The 19,129-nt window shown below is 39.1% G+C and overlaps 1 long non-coding RNA gene across 1 annotated transcript; it reads right to left on the bottom strand.

Moving 5' to 3' along the window:
• Positions 1-13,255: 13,255 nt before the first annotated feature.
• On the bottom strand, positions 13,256-17,458 carry LOC105007659. Its single transcript, XR_003782190.2, has 5 exons — positions 17,286-17,458; positions 15,211-15,307; positions 15,054-15,090; positions 14,880-14,963; positions 13,256-14,496 (listed from the first exon to the last, which is right to left on the bottom strand). It is a non-coding gene; the product is annotated as an uncharacterized LOC105007659 (long non-coding RNA).
• Positions 17,459-19,129: the final 1,671 nt, after the last annotated feature.

Raw genomic sequence — 19,129 nt, 5'->3', positions numbered from 1 at the left:
TTACAATGGATATAAATAGTCTACACACCCCTGTTAAAATGCCAGGTTAAAGATAAATCAGGTCAGAACGTTTTCCAGCTTTGTGACCTATAAAGTGAACAATTCAATTGAAAAACAACCTGAAACCTTTGAGGGGAAAAAATAAAAAAACTCACAATAACCTGGTTACATTAAGTTCTGACATTATTTATTTTTGTCTCATTCTTTTACGTCACAAAAACCTGCCATTTTCACCATCAAATTCTGAATTTTATTTTTTAAATATATAACATTGGCTAGCATCTCTCACTGCTTGATCCACAAAATTAGCGTAGCCAGTTCCATATTTTATCCAGCCTCAGCTCTTTGTTTGATACGTCAAACGCATCATTTCCTGTGCGCAGGATAACATTTCCTGCCACTGCGAGGGCCGACCACCTTTCTCCTTAGGAGCAGTATGCCTTATACAGAGGTTTTTCAGATGGGGGTCTGGGACCATCTGATATCATAGGAATTCATAATTAGACACAATTTCCAATACTTAATAGAAACATTTACAAATATTTGGGCCCAATTTGGACATTTTCACTTAGGTGTGTACGCACTTTTGTTGCCAGTGGTTTAGACATTAATGGCTGTGTGTTGAGTTATTTTGAGGGGACAGCTAATTTACACTGTTGTACAAGCTGTACACTCACTACTTACATTGTAGCAAAGTGTCATTTCTTCAGTTTTGTCACATGAACAGATACAATCAAATATTTGTGAGGGGTGTACTCACTTTTGTCAGATACTGTATATAAAGTGATACTGTGTGCTTCTAAACCAACAACACTCTCTGGCTGAGTTGAAAGAAGACGTAGCCAGTTCTGTGGATAACACATTTTAAAAATAGTACAGGCAGAGTTTTCTCTATTCACATTTAATTAGAAGATGATCTAAAAGGGTTAAAGTGTATCTTCTGAGCAGGAGAGCCTATAGTTTTATACAATGCATTGTATGATCATTTGATCGATATGACTCCTCACCCATTGTCATGTAACGCCTCACCCTTCTCCATCACTCCTCACCCATAACCATCTCTTCTCACCCTTCTCCATCACTCCTCACCCATCACTTCTCACACTTCTCCATCACTCCTCACCCATCACCATCACTCCTCACCCAGCGCCATCACTCCTCACCCAGCGCCATCACTCATCCCCTATGGTCACCACTTGTCACTCATTACATGCTGCTGTTGACACTATCTGTAACCTGCAGTATTACCTGATGCTGTCCTAGTTATCTTATCATTTTCTATTACAGTTTTTCTCGATTGCTAAGACACATTTCTTGAAAGCTGCTCACCTTTTCTCTAAACTGTGAACACAAAACCCAATTTCCAAGCTACATTCACAAAACCTCAGACTCTTCTTGCAACACCAAACTTTCACCTCAAAACAGTCCAATCTGTGCTCAAAACTGAACTATTGTCAGATCGTGTCCCGAGTCAATCAAAATTAAAAACACTACTGAAAAGTCACAAAACAGTATGTAGAAAAATAGAAAAAACAATGCTCAGGACATGAAGCTGGAGAAATAAATGTTCATTGTTCACTGTAGGCTACATGCATGTTGCAAAAAATAAACAGTGCATTTAGCACAGAAATCTTATGCGTTTGCCACTTGTGTACAGTAAGCCCATGTAAAAATAAAGTACAAAAATATACAAATAAGTGCATTACTCAGCCACAGCATCATGTCTCCGTACTGGGTCAGGCCACAGGACTTCATCCACATCACAGGCCACATTTTGTCCGGCCAGGCAACGGGGGAAAAAACCCCTGGCATGCCGTATCCAGGCTTGGCATGCCTCCACACCTATTTCACCACAGACAAGTCCCATGGCTTGCAGGAGATTTACCCTGGTGTAAGGTTGGCGTTCATATACCTTCCACCGCCATGAGGAGAAGAATTCCTCAATGGGGTTTAGGAAAGGGCAGTACGATGGAAGGCAAAGATTGATGAAACCTTGGTTCATATTGAACCACTCTCTAACCTGGAGGGCTCTGTGAAAACTCACATTGTCCCAAACAACAACATAGATGGGATGCTCATCCTGCTGCCCTAATAGAGCATCTCGCATGTGATTGAGGAAAATGAGGAGCTGGTGAGTGTTTTAGGGCCCCAGGTTGGGATGATGGTGGACAACCCCATGATTGCTGATGGCAGCACATGATGTGACATTGCCACCACGCTGCCCAGGAACACCAACAATGGCCCGATGGCCAATCACATTACGGCCTCTCCTTCTCCTTTTGGTGAGATTAAACCCAGCTTCATCCATGTAGATGTATTCATGGGATCTTTCCATTGCATCCAGTTGAAAAACCCTCTGTAGAAATAGATACAGTTTTGTAAGTGATACGGAAAAAGTGATTTAGGCCACTACAGTAAATCACTACTTAGAGTAATCAACATTGAATGTGTCTGGATATATGCCAACCTGTACTTACTGGAATCTTTGCTCTTTGACTCTGTCTGAGTTGTGATCAAAGGGCACTCTGTATAGCTGTTTCATGCACAGTCTGTTGCGCTTGGGGACACGATCAACAGTAGAGAGGCTGACACTGTTGATACCCTCAAAATGTACATGGTCCTCAATGATCTTCTGCTGAATGTCACTCAGTTTAATGGCATTGTTCTCATGGACCATATCAACAATTAGGGTCTCTTGGTGGGGGGGGGAACATGCCTGTCCTCCCACCCCTATGTGGCAGTCTTTCAATTCTACAAAAAGAGAACATGGCGAGACAATGCCAGACCACATTCTGCATATTACAGCAGCATGGTTCCTTAGTAAAAGAGTCAGGGTGCTAAATTGGCCTGCCCCAAACTGTTGAGCAGCTAATATCCTGTTTCAAGCAAAAACAGGAATTAATGTCACTTTCAAAACTACCGCAATTGGTCTTCTCAGTTCCCAAACACTTACAGAGTATTGTTAAAAGAGCTGATACACTGGTGAACATGCATTAAATTCAAAATGGGCATGTATTTTTCAAAAACAATACCATTTCTAAATTTCAATATTGGATATGTTGTCTTTATTCCTTGTTTTTTCTTAATTGTTTACCCAATGGAACATATCTGTGTACACTTTATAGATATTCTCCAGATTTAGACTGAGTTGTTCTTCATGTTTCTAAGACTACAGGGAGATACAACAATGGTGTTGAGTACAACAGGAAGTGTGTTGGTGGTCTTCATATTGTCTATTACAGGTATGGTTTCATTTGAGTGTTTTTGTTTCTCATTTCATCAATCTACAAGAAACATCTAAATTAATAAGAAAATCAAGTGTCTTTACTGTCAGCTGAATCATCCAACTGGACGTTGAGCAATCTGTGCAGTTTGAGTGATGTCAGAAAGTCTGGCTTTCAGTAACTTTATTTGGTGGATAATAACATAATCATACCTGTATCCAGATAATTGCTCGTATTCCAACTGTAACAAGAACCTTGGCAGATTTCGGGAGTCAATTCATAGTCTCATAGTCTCAAGAACAAACAACAAAAACAACCATTTACTAATAAAAGTGTGTTTTCTTCAATGAATGTCATCCAGCTGTCCTATATATCTGTCATGAAGACATCCAGCTGTCCTTTATGTCAGTCTCAGAGACATCCAGCTGTCCCATATATCTGTCCTGAAGACATCCAGCTGTCCCATACATCTGTCCTGAAGATGTCCAGCTGTCCCATATATCTTTCCTGAAGATGTCTAGCTGTCCCATATATCTGTCTAGAAGACGTCCAGCTGTCCCATATATCTGTCTAGAAGACGTCCAGCTGTCCCATATATCTGTCTAGAAGACGTCCAGCTGTGCCATATATCTGTCTAGAAGACGTCCAGCTGTCCCAAATGTCTCTCCTGAAGACACCCAGCTGTTCTGTATATCTGCCCCGAAGACATCCAATTCTCCCATATCTGTCATGAAGACATACTGCTGTCCCACACATTAAGAATGTGATTTCTAAAACAAATTCTAGCCAACCAGTGATATGTATATTACAATAATGTAGACTACAAAATAACAGTCCTAAAATATTATTAGATTAATTTTGCAGTTTGAACAAGTTACTTTGATTAAAACAAAATCATCATGCCTCCCTAAATAAATAATCTGTGGTTTCACATTCAAATCAGCACCTCCAGAATCAAGTGTGGGCAGACTCTATTTTCAAGGAGAGCTACAGGTTTGTGGTTTAATGGTACTGTATATTCTTCTAATGTCTGACTATGTTTCAGTGGTTCTGGGTCAGGGTGACTGGGGTGTTAGATACTCCACTCAGAGTATCTGTGCCTTGAAGGGGTCAACAGTGGAGATGTCCTGCTCTTACACATTTCCCAGTGGAACAGTATCATCAACCTTCTGGTACACTAAAGATAAATACAAAAATCCTGTGAACCTGATTGTGGACTCAGACTATACAGGTCGTGTGAAGTACCATGATGAGAAGTATAGACACACCCTGACAATCACAGACCTGAGAGAGAGTGACTCAGCTGTGTACAAGTTCAGATTCATAACAGATGGAGGCAAATATACTGGGGGTCCTGGAGTCACTCTTACTCTCACAGGTATAGTAAAACTCTTTATAATTCTATTCTTTATTTCTCTTTTAAGTCTGGGAAATTCAATATATTTATGAAATATTAATATTGTGTGAAATACTGTAGATCATAATGGCAAGGCAAAATAGCTATGTTATAATGCTGTTATGTACAGTGTTATCTGGTGTTCTGTGGAGTTCAGGGCTGCCGGGAGCCTTGTCATGGAAATGTTCCCTTTGGCTGCTGCGTCGTCTGCTTCCTCGCTTTACTCAGCACTGTGCTGAAGCACCATTGTCAGTGAATACTGCCTCCAGTGTTCTTGGGTTTTACACAGTACTGTAGACACACCTGTATTCTGGGATTTTATCCTGTTCTTCTATGCAGATCCTCTCAAGTGCTATCAGGTTGTATGGAAAATTTCACCTCACAACCATTTTCACCCCTGGGCTCTGGCTGTGCTATTCAAGGACAGTGACAGACGTATCCTGAAGCCACTCCTGCATTGTCTTGGCTGTGTGATTAAGGTCATTGTTTTCCCCACTGCATTATGCTACCAGCTTCATGCTTCATAATAGGGATGGTTTTGGCCCAGTTAGTCTCTGCTTTCTGATGCTTGACATTCAGGCAACAGATTTTCATCTTCAGACAGATTAATCTTGTTTCTCATGGTCTGAGTGCCCTTTACGTGCCTTTTTGTGTCATTTACTGAGGAGGGATTTTCGTCAGCCCACTCTACCTTAAATGCCTGACAGGTGGAGTTTTGGAGAGATTGGCTGTCTTCCATCACCATACAGGAACTCTGGAGCTTTGTCTGTCACCGTTGGGTTCCTGGTCATCTCCCTGAACAAGGACTTTCTACCCGATTGTTCAGTTTGACTGGGTGGCCAGCAATAGAAATAGTCTTGCGGTTCCAAAGTTCTTCCATGGAGGAAACTGGGTTCTTTTGGACCTTCAATGCTGTAGACATGTTTATGTACACATCTCCAAATTGGTGCCTTAAAAGTCCTGTCACGGAGCTCTATGGACAATTCCTTCAACTTCTTGGGTTCTTTCTCTGACATGCCCTTAACAACTGTGGGAACTTATCTAGAGTTCAAAATATAGGATACATACCAGTAAAGTTCATATTTTTGTGCTGGATCGATTGATACAGATGGTGACGAGTGTCAGTGTGTCCATGCTTATCTATTAAGGTTGTTGTCATAGAATGGATCTGTATCCCTAAAAAGTTGTCTTTCCGCTTTGTTGTGGCCTTCAGTGGTGTTGAGCTCATTGCTGTTCACGTATGGCCCTGTAGGCACATTGGTTCTGAGCTTGGTTACATTCCTAATTTAGGTTTGTAAATGTGACAGTGGTAATTTTACATGTGTGTGAGAGAGAAGGAGAGCAATTACACAAGAAGGTCTCTCTCTCTCTCAAGTATGTGTTCTACAACACCTTGTAGAAGCCAGTCACTCTGTCGTTAAAAGTGTTTTGTGGAGCCACGCTGTTTGTTGATGTGTTAAATGAACACATCAGTAGCAAGAAGGAGTTTTGTAACTTTACTGGTATGTATCCTATATTTTGAAATGGTTTGCGCCCCACCAATTTTTTATATATAAAAACGCCACTGGATGTTTTATCAATTGACTTTTCAAACAGGTGGACTCCAACTGAATTGTAGAAGCATCTCAAGGATGATCAATGAAAACTTCAGTGCTATAGTTCTGTACATTTTTTATAGATTTTTAAACACACACTCCTGTTAGTTTAATGCAGAGTTCTTGAAATGCTGAAAAGTGATTGTTGGCCTCACACTGTAGAATCCTGATTTTAATCATTTTCCACATGCCTTTCTTTTCTTGTATGCATTGACAAAGATGTGTAACTTTTTCAATATTGGGAGCCATTACAAAGATCATAAACTCAGAGTTACATATTTATTAAATCCAGGTCTGCAGGTGAAGATGACAGCTGTCATTGTGACAGACGGAGATAGTGTGACTCTGACCTGTATAACCACATGTACTTTGATTGGCCACAGCTACATCTGGTACAGGAACAAACAACTCCTCACCAAACAGGAAGTGAGTCTGTATCTAAACCCAGTCAGCAGTGAGGATGCTGGGAACTATTCCTGTGCTGTAAAAGGACTTGAGTCTCTTCGCTCACCTGAGGAGAAACTCATAGTCAGATGTGAGTATTTCAATAGAAGGTATATTTTTTTATTGGTGTCTTTAATGTCCTGCTTTGCTCACAATACTTATGTCATCCAGATGGCCCAAAGAACCCCTCAGTGTCAGTCAGTCCTTCTGGTGAAATAGTGGAGGGCAGTTCAGTGACTCTGACCTGCAGCAGTGATGCCAACCCACCTGTGGACAAATACACCTGGTACAAGAAGAATGTAACCACACCAAAAGCATCAGGACAGAGTTACAGCATTACTAACATCAGATCTGAGGACAGTGGAGAATATTACTGTGAGGCTGAGAATAAATATGGACGTTTCAACTCTATGTCTTTCTCTGTGGATGTTTTTTGTAAGTAAACCTAACTATCTGGTGTTTTCATTAGTCTGTGTCACCATATAAACTAAAGCTTAAATGAATACTAAAAACATGATATGTAAAGCTACTAGCATATTAGGTAGTATGTACAATCATGATATAAGGCCAGATTCCATGTTGCCATCTTAAGTAAATGATTGTTTTAAAACTATGTATTGTAACAAAATGTCCCCCAGATGGCCCAAAGAACACCTCAGTGTCAGTCAGTCCCTCTGGTGAAATAATGGAGGGCAGTTCAGTGACTCTGACCTGCAGCAGTGATGCCAACCCACCTGTGGACAAACACACCTGGTACAAGAAGACTGTAACCTCACCAAAAGCATCAGGACAGAGTTACAGCATCACTAACATCACATCTGAGGACAGTGGAGAATATCACTGTGAGGCTGAGAATAAATATGGACGTCTCAACTCTATGTCTTTGTCTGTGGATGTTTTATGTAAATAAACCCAACTATCTGGTGTTTTCATTAGTCTGTGTCACCATATAAACTAAAGCTTAAATGAATACTAAAAACATGATATGTAAAGCTACTAGTATATTATGTAATATGTACAATCATGATATAAGGCCGGATTCCACGTTGCCATCTTAAGTAATTGATTGTTTTAAAACTATTTATTGTAACAAAATGTCTCCCAGATGGACCAAAGACCACCTCAGTGTCAGTCAGTCCCTCTGGTGAAATAGTGGAGGGCAGTTCAGTGACTCTGACCTGCAGCAGTGATGCCAACCCACCTGTGGACAAATACACCTGGTACAAGAAGACTTTAACCTCACCAAAAGCATCAGGACAAAGTTACAACATCACCAACATCACATCTGAGGACAGTGGAGAATATTACTGTGAGACTGAGAATAAATATGGACGTCACAATTCTTTGTCTGTGTCTGTGGATGTTCTATGTAAGTACACCTAACCCTCTGGTGTTTTCATTAGTCAGTGCCACTATATAAACTAAAGCTTCAGTGTGTCAGATTCAGTCCAAGGGTCTATTCAGAGAGTCCTATGACAGTCACATACACAGTTCCTATCAGGTGGTATGGACAGGGTGTTTGGGACCCTTCAGTAATGGGACATCACATTTCCTACCTAGTGTCCTCCATACAGAGATAGTTAGTACTCTTATACATTTTGTCAAGCTTAAATCAATTACATTCATGCTCAATATCTATCAAATGAATACTAAAAACATGATATTTAAAGCTATTACCATATTATGTATTATGTACAATCATGATGTAAGGTCAGATTCCATGTTGCCATCTTAAGCAATGGAAGTGCTATTGAAAATATGACTAATCTTGCAAAAAAAGAATGCATATTTAAGGATGTTGGTCATATGAAGCCATTTATTATCACATAGTTGTTCGGCTCCTTTTTAAATCATAATGATAACAAAAATCCACAAAATGGCCCTGATCAAAAATGTACATACCCCTGGAATTGTTACAAACACACAAGGTGACACACACAAGGTGAAAATGGCATTTAAAGTTGAATTTCCCACATCTGTGGAATTTTTAATTGCAATTAGTGTCTGTGTATAAATCGTCTATAAATAGAGTTTGTTAGCTCTAAACTGGATGTACTGAGCAGGCTAGATACTGAGCCATGGGGAGCAGAATAGAACTGTAAAAAGACCTGCGTAATAGGATATCTCCGTAAAGACAATTTGCATTATTCTGCATGAAAGCTGTACATGGGACGCTCTTGGACTTTCCAGCATGACAATGACCCTAAGCACAATGCCAAATTGACCCTCCAGTGGTTACAGCAGAAAAGGTCAAGGTTCTGGAGTGGCCATCACAGTCTCCTGACCTTAATATCACCGAGCCACTCGGAGGAGATCTCAAACATGCAGTTCATGCAAGATGACCCAAGACTTTGCATGACCTGGAGGCATTTTGCCAAGACGAATGGGCAGCTATACCACCTGCAAGAATTCAGGGCCTCATAGACAACTATTACAAAATACTGCACACTGTAATTGACTCTAAAGGGGGCAATGGACAGTGATAAGATCTATGGATATTACTTTTTTGAACAGATATTACTTCTTTGTTGCCATGTTTGGTTTTATGATTGTGCCATTCTGTTATGACTTACAGTTGAATGTGAATCCCATAAGATTGCCTGCTCTCTCATGTTTTCATTACAAATGGTAAATATAGTAACAATTCTCCAAGGGTTTGGAAACTTTTGAGCACCAAATCTGTTTAAAACTCCCCTTTTTCTCAGCTAGGTTGGTGACTTTACACTTTATTCCAAATCAACCTGGTGATCAGACAAATTATTTTGATATTCATTGTTTGCCTAATTTTGAGAGGCTTTTTAGTTTTCTTGCAGTTTAGAGAAAATCTTCATCAGCACCAATTGAAGATGCATTAGAAATCTTAGCCCCGAAACAAACATTCAAAAAACAATTATGACAATGTTCAACACATTTGTCAATGAAAACAAGCATACATTAAGATGGCACTCAATCCTAAGGGAGAGACAGATTTGGCACTTATCATTATACAGTGAGATATTGTGGAAACTTACATTTGAAAATAGTGAACACGTGAACTTTGTTTATGATATCTTGATGTAACCTGGTCAATGAGCAAGTAAATAACAAATCATAGGGCTCTCTGTTAATCTGTTCAAGACATCTTGGTTTGACCTGAGGATAGCCATGTATCTTTTCTTTGTTCTGTCAGTATATATCCCATCTGTCTTGTAAGTTACAATGGTCATTTAGAGTCCTTGGGAAAATTGCGGGACCCCCTGTGATGTCTCCTGTTTAACCAGGGTCAGGACATCATTCATTAAGCAGAGTGTTGCAAATGAGGATGTAAACACTGTTTCCTGCAATTGCTGTTTTATGGAGGTTCAATTTCAGTAATCAGACATATCTTTATCATTTGTGTTCATTTCCATGACAGTGATACAGATTATTTTGAAATAACACAATCAAGTGAACATTTTATGAATATTTTTATTTCGTATTTTGTATTACATTTATTCTCTGTTGATTCCAACATCATGTATTCATATCATCCACATTGTATTTTAGGGAAACAGACATCAGTTCTGACTGTATCTGTAGGAACCACAGCGGTTGTTCTGGTTCTCATTGTCTGTCTCTCTGGATTCATCTGGTTCAGGTGAGAGGAAAAGCATTTTTTAAAGATTATTTTAATTTAAATAATTTTTCTTAGCACTATATATATACAGCAAGGGGACAGCAAGTTTACACTGTTATACAAGCTGTACACTTACTACTTTACATTGTAGCAAAGTAGCATTTTTTCAGTGTTGTTACATGAACAGATATAATGAAATATTTACAAAAATATTTACAGATACTGTGAGTGTATCTCTCTCTCTCCCTCTTTCTCTCTCTCTTCATGCATATTTATATATATATACATAGGCCCTGTTTATTATATAGATATAATTTAATTAATGAAGTCATTCATTCATTACTTTACAAAAAACAGAAAGAAGGCCTCCAAATTCACAGCCGACGATGGACAGGTGAGTCTGTTGAAATTAGAAGTTGATTGTGATCGATGTTTGTGTTTTGTGGAACATTTCTTCATGTTGTCTGTCCTCTCTATCCAGGAGGAGGATTATGTCAATATAAATTTCTCAAACAAAACCATGTCCCTACAGCACAACAGACAGCAGAGACAAAAGATGATGGAGAGGTGAGACATTTAAATAATAATAATATAAATAATGTGTGCTCTGTCCAAATACTCTAAAATGGGGGAACTATGTAATGAAAAACTAAAAAATAACCACGTATTGGTCAATATGATGGCTGATGTAGGGGCGACTTCCAAATAGTCTAATAAAAGCCCTGTATTGCACTACAGAGGGGACAGGTTGAAATTTGTTTCATTTCTGTTTTTCTCATATCAGTTAAACAGCGACAAAAAGAGGATTCATCTAATTTCTACAAACCCAGAACCAAGAGAACCTGAACACAACATTACATAAATACAGCAAGACCTGAATGAAGAACCACCTGAACACAACAAAACCTGAACTCAACAAGATATGAAACCAACCAAGAAATAACCACAAACTGACTTTCACGGTCAGCCCCATGGTATCTATATATGAAGAAAAGTAGCTTGTTTTACAGATCAATAAACCAGATCTATTGTGTTATGTTTTGGTCTCATTACATTTTTTATTAGATGTCATATGTTATATGCACTTTCTTATTATTTTTAATGTTGATCTGTAATAATGTACAGTGTGGAGAACAAGTATTAGATTCACGTCCGATTTTGCAGGTTTTCCTACTTACAAAGCATGTAGAGGTCTGTCATTTTTGTATCTTGTGTACAACTGTGAGAGACGGAATCTAAAACAAAAATCCAGAAAATCACATTGTATGATTTTTAAATAATTAATTTGCATTTTATTGCATGACTTAAGTATTTGCTCACCTACCAACCAGTAAGAATTCCGGTTCTCACAGACCTGTTCATTTTTCTTTAAGGAGCCTTCCTGTTCTCCACTCATTACCTGTATTAACTGCACCTGTTTGAAAACGTTAACTGTAAAGAAGACACCTGTCCACACACTCAATCAAACAGACTCCAACCTCTCCACAATGGCCAAGACCAGACAGCTGTTTAAGGACATCAGGGATACAATTGTGAACCTGCACAAGACTGGGATGGGCTACAGGAAATAGGCAAGCAGCTTGGTGAGAAGGCAACAACTGTTGGCGCAATTATTCGAAAATTGAAGAAGTTCAAGATTATGGTCAATCTCCCTCGGTCTGGGGCTCCATGCAAGATCTCACCTCGTGGGCCATCAATGATCATGAATAAGGTGAGGGATCAGCTCAAAACTACACGGCAGGACCTGGTCAATGACCTGAAGAGAGCTGGGACCACAGTCTCAAAGAAAACCATTAGTAACACACTACGCCGTCCTGGATTAAATTCCTGCAGCTCACGCAAGGTCCCCCTGCTCTAGCCAGCACATGTCCAGGCTGGCCAGCACAAGTTGGCCAATGACCATCTGGATTATCCAGAGGAGGAATGGGAGAAGGTCATGTGGTCTGATGAGACAAAAAATAGAGCTTTTGGAGGTGGAAACATCATTCTTTGGGGATGCTTTTCTACAAAGGGGACAGGACAACTGCATCGTATTGAGGGGTGGATGGATGTATCGCGAGATCTTGGCCAACAACCTCCTTCCCTCAGTAAGAGCATTGAAGATGGGTCATGGCTGGGTCTTCCAGCATGACAGCGACCCAAAACACACAGCCAGGACAACTAAGGAGTGACTCCATAAGAAGCCAGTCTCCAGACCTGAACCCAATAGAACATTTTGGAGGGAGCTGAAAGTCCATATTGCCCAGCGACAGGCCCAAAACCTGAAAGATCTGGAGAAGGTCTCTATGAAGGAGTGGGCCAAAATCCTTGCTGCAGTGTGTGCAAACCTGGTCAAGAACTACAGGAAACGTATTATCTCTGTAATTGCAAACAAAAGTTTCTGTACCAAATATTAAGTTCTGCTTTTCTGATGTATCAAATACTTATGTCATGCAATAAAATGCAAATTAATTACTTAAAAGTCATACAATGTGATTTTCTGGATTTTTGTTTTAGATTCCGTCACTCACAGTTGAAGAGTACCTATGACAAAATGTACACACTACTACATGCTTTGTAAGGGGAAAACCTGCAAAATCGGCAGTGTATCAAATACTTGTTCTCCCCACTGTAGGCTGCCTAAAAGCCATGTCCAGTTACATTTAATGTATCTATGATATAATTAATATAATTAAAACTATTTCATTTTCTAGTGTATTTCCTAATATGCAAATGGAAGAATACACACCTATAGAGTTTGTTTACTTGATAATTGAATGTTAAAACATATTAATTGGAATACTGCTTGAATTATGTCAATTATGTTATTTTTTATTGCTTTTTCCTGTTTATTTTTTTAATTTTTTATCACAATGCTAGGAAATTGTTTGTTAAGTTTTTTGTAATCATTTTAGAATACATATCTGTTACAAAATGTCAGTGTGACAAAATATTTTTTTTATTAAACTTACATGTATCTTAACTAATATGTAAACAAAAATATTTTGAAATGAATACAGAGTCAGCAAATCGTATCATATGATTTATTGATCTTTGTAATCCTCATCCAGTCCAGCTGTGGATTAGAACAATGTATATTAGGAATACACAGCCCACAGAGAAGAGCAGGTAGGAGCCTGGCATTTGTTTACTAGTAGTAAGAGTAACACTTCATTAATGAATCGGCACAATACATGGCTTTGTAATGTTAAATGATTAAACAAGCAGGATATTGAAGTTAGGCATATGATTAATCATGTCTGCAGACAGGCCTGAATTGGTTTCAGGAACTAAATTAAATCTATGCATGTTGGTCTGTTACTTAATGGAACAAACAAAGATGTAATAAATGTGGAATAGCATTCAATGGCAAAGTTAAAACATATATCTTGTTCAAAAAACACGTGACATCATACCCCTGAATAGACAAATTGAAACATTTAACGTGATGGTCAGACATGTACCAAGAGCTGTTATAATTACATGTTGCGTAGTTGCACACTAAAATAATGCATTGTGGAAGTAATTGTAATCCTCAATTTAGTGCCAATATAACAAGAACTACTGCAACCATGTATTCCTCTCAGGTTCTGGCTGGGGCCCTCTAGGCATTTCTGCGGTACCGTGTTCTGTTCTCCCCAATTAGAGACGACTATTTAAGTGGTTCTGTGTGGCTTTCAGTTCATTGGTCATTCCTGGATGTTTTGCTTCATGTTGGCCATTCTTCAGTTTAAGGTCGTTGTCTTGTTTCGTGCGTTTACAATGAAAAGGATGAATTCCTACAGCTCTGCACTCTGTGTCCTGCCTCACCCCACCATGACAATACCAGCTCACCAACCGTGTCACGTGTCACGGACCGAGGCGGGGCGAGGGGAGGTCGGTCGTGGGAAATTGGCCCGGAAGGCAGCTGCAATATCTGTGTCTTTTCACCATTATCTGGGGAACATGTGAAGTGCCTGTTCTGCTAGTGACACTGTTACTGTGGATATGACCAGGCTTTCAACAACTAATATGTACAGTCGTCACCACATGTGCTGTCTTAATTTATTTTTTTTGTTGTTGTAGAAAATAGTGTCGTCTTGCATCCGACTGTTGGCCTTTCTGACTTGTTTTGTGATGTTCCGTTTGTTTCTAGGTTTTCCTTTTTTTTTCAGATTGTCCTACATTCATGTCTTGTTGTGGTCCGGTCCTCTTGGTTCTGTGTTGTGGCCTGTGATGTAGATAATAGAGAGTTCCTCTTCAGCTACTTGAGCCGCAGTCAATCTAAAGAGAATCAAACAGAAATGAAAAAAGGGAGTTTGTCCTCCCCATTGCTTTTGTAGTGCCATAGATTTAAAGCGGACCTATAAGGCAACTAAACTAACATAGAACAGTTCATCAAAACCCATAGTATCAAACAGTCCTTTGTAATAGTTCAGAGAAAAGCTCTTGAGATGTCTGTTGTCTAGTAGAGTTTAAAGTTTCATACAGGCAGATATTTACATATAATTTTAATCAGACTTCGTAAAAATCTGATGATCGAAATATCAATGTCGATATTTTCATACACCTGATGGAATATCCCTGATGGAGAAAGGACAGACAAGATGAGGATGTGTTCCACTAAACGTTGACATCCAAGTGATCTTCTGATTCAACAGAATCACCTCTCCGTGGTCTGTTGTCTCTGCTGTCTGTTGTGCTATAGGAGCCATGTCCTTGATTAAGATGTTTGTATACACAGAATCTCCCTGACAGGTAGAGAGAACAGACAACATGATGAGGAGTTCAACAATGCATGAACTTCGATCACAGTCATTTTCTCATATGCACAGACTCACGTGTCCATTGTCTGCTGTGAATTTGGAGGGCTTCTTTCTGTTTTTGTAAAGTTATGAATACATTATATGTATAAGTACATATATATATATATATATATATACATGTTTGTGCAAAGAAATTCTTAAATTATCGAAAACAAAAATATTTTTCCCTCACCTAAACCACATGAGCCCAAAGAGAAGGAGTAGAAGAACCAGAAACAGAACAACCACCGTGATTCCTGCAGCTGAGGTCCTAACTGATGTTTGTTTTCCTTAAATAGAAAATGGATATGAGTAAATGTCATTTTGAATATACAGCAAATTAAATCAATATTTCAAAGGCACAGCACTGTGCATGTCAGGTTCTGCCTATGGAGACTCCTCTAGGCGTCTCTATGGGTGTCTAGCGGGGATGGTGTGAGCCTGACAGTGGGGAGACGTCTTGGCATCTCTATGGGTCTCTAGTGGGGATAGTCAGGTTCTGATATCGGGGAATCCTTTAGCATTGCCTCTAATTGGGGATCCTATTTAAGTTCCTGTTATTCCACACTCTGTGTGGTTCATTATTTGTGTTTCAGTTTTGTCATCAGTTTTAGGTTGTACTTCATTTGTTTTGTTGGTAATGAATACAAGGAATGAGATACTCCAACTCTGCGCCTTGTGTCCTGCCTGTGATTATTTGCTGATACCTACAATAAACAGTGATGGTGTTAAAGCCTTAGGGACCATGACATTCAAACTAAAGCCATTTAATAAGGTAGCAAATGTTTTATGTCAAAAGAAAAAGTGAAATATATATGTTTAAATACACTACCGTTCAAAAGTTTGGGGTCACTTTGAAACGTCTTTGTTTTTCATGAAAGCCCACATGAAATGAGTTTGAATACGAAAATTAACAAAATAATTTGGTATATATAGTCATTGACAAGGTTAGAAAGATTATTTCATTGAAATAATAATTGTGTCCTTCAATTTGCAGCAATCATAGCCTTGCAGACCTTTGACATTTTAGGTGTCAATTTGTTGATTTAATCTCAAGGGATTGTACCCCATACTACCTGAATCACCTCCCACAGTTTGGATGGGCTTGAATGGCACTTCTTATCTAAAGTACGGACAAGCCGCACCCACAACAGCTCAATATACCAGCTGACTGCTTCTTCTCTAAAAAGTTATTGGATAGTCTGGAGCTCTTCTTTGGGTCATTATCCTGTTGTATGAAGAAATTGACTTCAATAAAGTTGACTCTAGTGAAGCACTGACATGCTGAAACTATGGGGCACAAAATGAACTTTGTCTCATTGCAAGAAAACATTGGTTGGGAATATTCAAAATAATTAGTATTTTTCCACAGAAATACTACTAGTTATGTTTTTCTAAGTTGTACCTTAAAAGTTAAACAGAAGGAATGTTTTGTATTTCCAGAAAATACACACTACATAGTTGCATTTTATTTTTTTTCTATATATATTAAATAAAGTGTTTTTTTCGTAATGTACACTTTGGTGTAATTTCCAATCCACCAAAATTTAAAATATTATTGGCACATACCTATAATCAATGATATGGCATTTGGGTAAAGGAATCTCATGTTGATCAGAAGCTATTTGGACTCACTACAAACAAGTCATTTTCGACAATATACTAGTAGTGTCGAGGAATATCCTGAACAGGTATATTTGTATTCTACAAATTTGGAACGAATGATTTGAGTATTAAGTAAATGGAAACGTTGAGATTAAGGACAGGGTAGAGGACGACACCCAACAGGTAGCAGGAAGGTAAAAGGAAAAGATGTTGTCATCCGAGGATGAATATGCAGATTCTTTCACCCACCAACTTGTACAGGTATTGAATGTGTTACCTTAATAATGTGTTAATTTGTAATGTGTTACCTTAATAATGTGTTAATTTGTAATGTGTTACCTTAATAAGGTGTTACTTTGTAATGTGATACCTAAATTATGTGTTCATTTGTAATGTGTTACCTTAATAATGTGTTCATTTGTAATGTGTTACCTTAATAATGTGTTCATTAGTAATGTGTTATCTTAATAATGTGTTCATTTGTAATGTGTTACCTTAATAATGTGTTCATTGGTAATGTGCTACCCTGCGACTGTGTATTCTCTCTCCTTGCAAGTAATAAAATGTTCCAAGATAATATTGTTTCGTTATCTACTTCTTAAAAAGTGCTATTCTATGCAAATGCCATCACAGCAGCCTTGTATTTTAAGATTAAAACATAACCTGTTGCAATGACCATCAGAGCAGTAGAATTGAGACGTCCATATGTATTCACAGCTTCACAGTAATATTCTCCAATGTCCTCGGAGCTGATGTTAGCAATGCTATAATTCTGTCCTGAAGCTTTTGGTGAGGTTACAGTCTTCTTGTACCAGGTGTATTTGTCCACAGGTGGGTTGGCATCACTGCTGCAGGTCAGAGTCACTGAACTGCCCTCCACTATTTCACCAGAGGGACTGACTGACACTGAGGTGTTCTTTGGGCCATCTGGGGGACATCATGTACAAAGAGTGTCTTCAAACAATGATTTACTACAGATGGCATTATGGGACTGGGACTTAAAATACATTTGTAAAAGTTACATAATATACAATTATGTTTTAAGTATTCATTGAATCTATAGGTTATCTATTTGATATGCTGGCACTGACTAATGAAAAAAGATGGTTAGGCATACTTACATAGAACCAATACAGACATCGAGAATGAGTTGAGACGTCCATATTTATTCTCAGCCTCACAGTAATATTCTCCACTGTCCTCAGATGTGATATTAGTGATGCTGTAAGTCTGTCCTGATGCTTTTGGTGAGGTTACAGTCTTCTTGTACCAGGTGTATTTGTCCACAGGTGGGTTGGCATCACTGTTGCAGGTCAGAGTCCCTGAACTGCCCTCCACTATTTCACCAGAGGGACTGACTGACACTGAGGAGTTCTTTGGTCCATCTGGGGGACATTATTTTAAAAGAGTGTCTTTAAACAATGAATTACTATAAATGACATTATGGAATTGGGACTTAAATAATATTAGTACAAGATACATAATATACAATTACATCTACATATCAGGTTTTAAGATTTCTTTGAATCTATATACAATGGGGAGAACAAGAATTTGATACACTGCCGATTTTGCAGGCTTTCCCACTTATGAAGCATGTAGAAGTCTGTCATTTTTAAAATCCAGAAAATCACATTGTATGATTTTTAAGAAATTAATTTGCATTTCATTGCATGACATAAGTATTTGATACATCAGAAATGCAGAACTTAATATTTGGTACAGAAACCTTTGTTTGCAATTACAGAGATCATAAGTTTCCTGTAGTTCTTGACCAGGATTGCACACACTGCAGCAGGGATTTTGGCCCACTCCTCCATACAGACCTTCTCCAGATCCTTCAGGTTCCGGGGCTGTTGCTGGGCAATACAGACTTTCAGCTCTCTGCAAATATTTTTTAGTGGGTTCAGGTCTGGAGACTGGCTAGGCCACTCCAGGACCTTGAGATGCTTCTTACGGAGCCACTCCTTAGGTGCCCTGGCTGTGTGTTTCGGGTAGTTGTCTTGCTGGAAGACCCAGCCACGACCCATCTTCAATGCTCTTACTGAGGGAAGGAGGTTGTTGGCCAAGATCTCGTGATACATGGCCCCGTCCATCCTCCCCTCAATACTGTGCTGTCGTCCTGTCCCCTTTGCAGAAAAGCATCCCCAAAGAATGATGTTTCCACCTCCGTCCTTTACGGTTGGGATGGTGTTCTTGGGGTTGTACTCATCGTTGTTCTTCATCCAAACACGGCGAGTGGAGTTTAGACCAAAAAGCTCTATTTTTGTCTCATCAGACCACATGACCTTCTCCCATTCCTCCTCTGGATCATCCAGATAGACATTGGCAAACTTCAGACGGGCCTGGACATGCGCTGGCTTGAGCAGGGGGACCTTGCGTGCGCTGCAGGATTTAAATCCATGACGGCGTAGTGTTTTACTTATGGTTTTCTTTGAGACTGAGGTCCCAGCTCTCTTCAGGACATTGACCAGGTCCTGCCATGTAGTTCTGGGCTGATCCTTCAC

Source organism: Esox lucius, chromosome 9 (genome assembly GCF_011004845.1).
Source record: "Esox lucius isolate fEsoLuc1 chromosome 9, fEsoLuc1.pri, whole genome shotgun sequence".
Classification (NCBI taxonomy): domain Eukaryota; kingdom Metazoa; phylum Chordata; class Actinopteri; order Esociformes; family Esocidae; genus Esox; species Esox lucius.
Note: the sequence above shows the minus strand (reverse complement) of the source record. Positions and strands in the feature narration are given on the sequence as shown.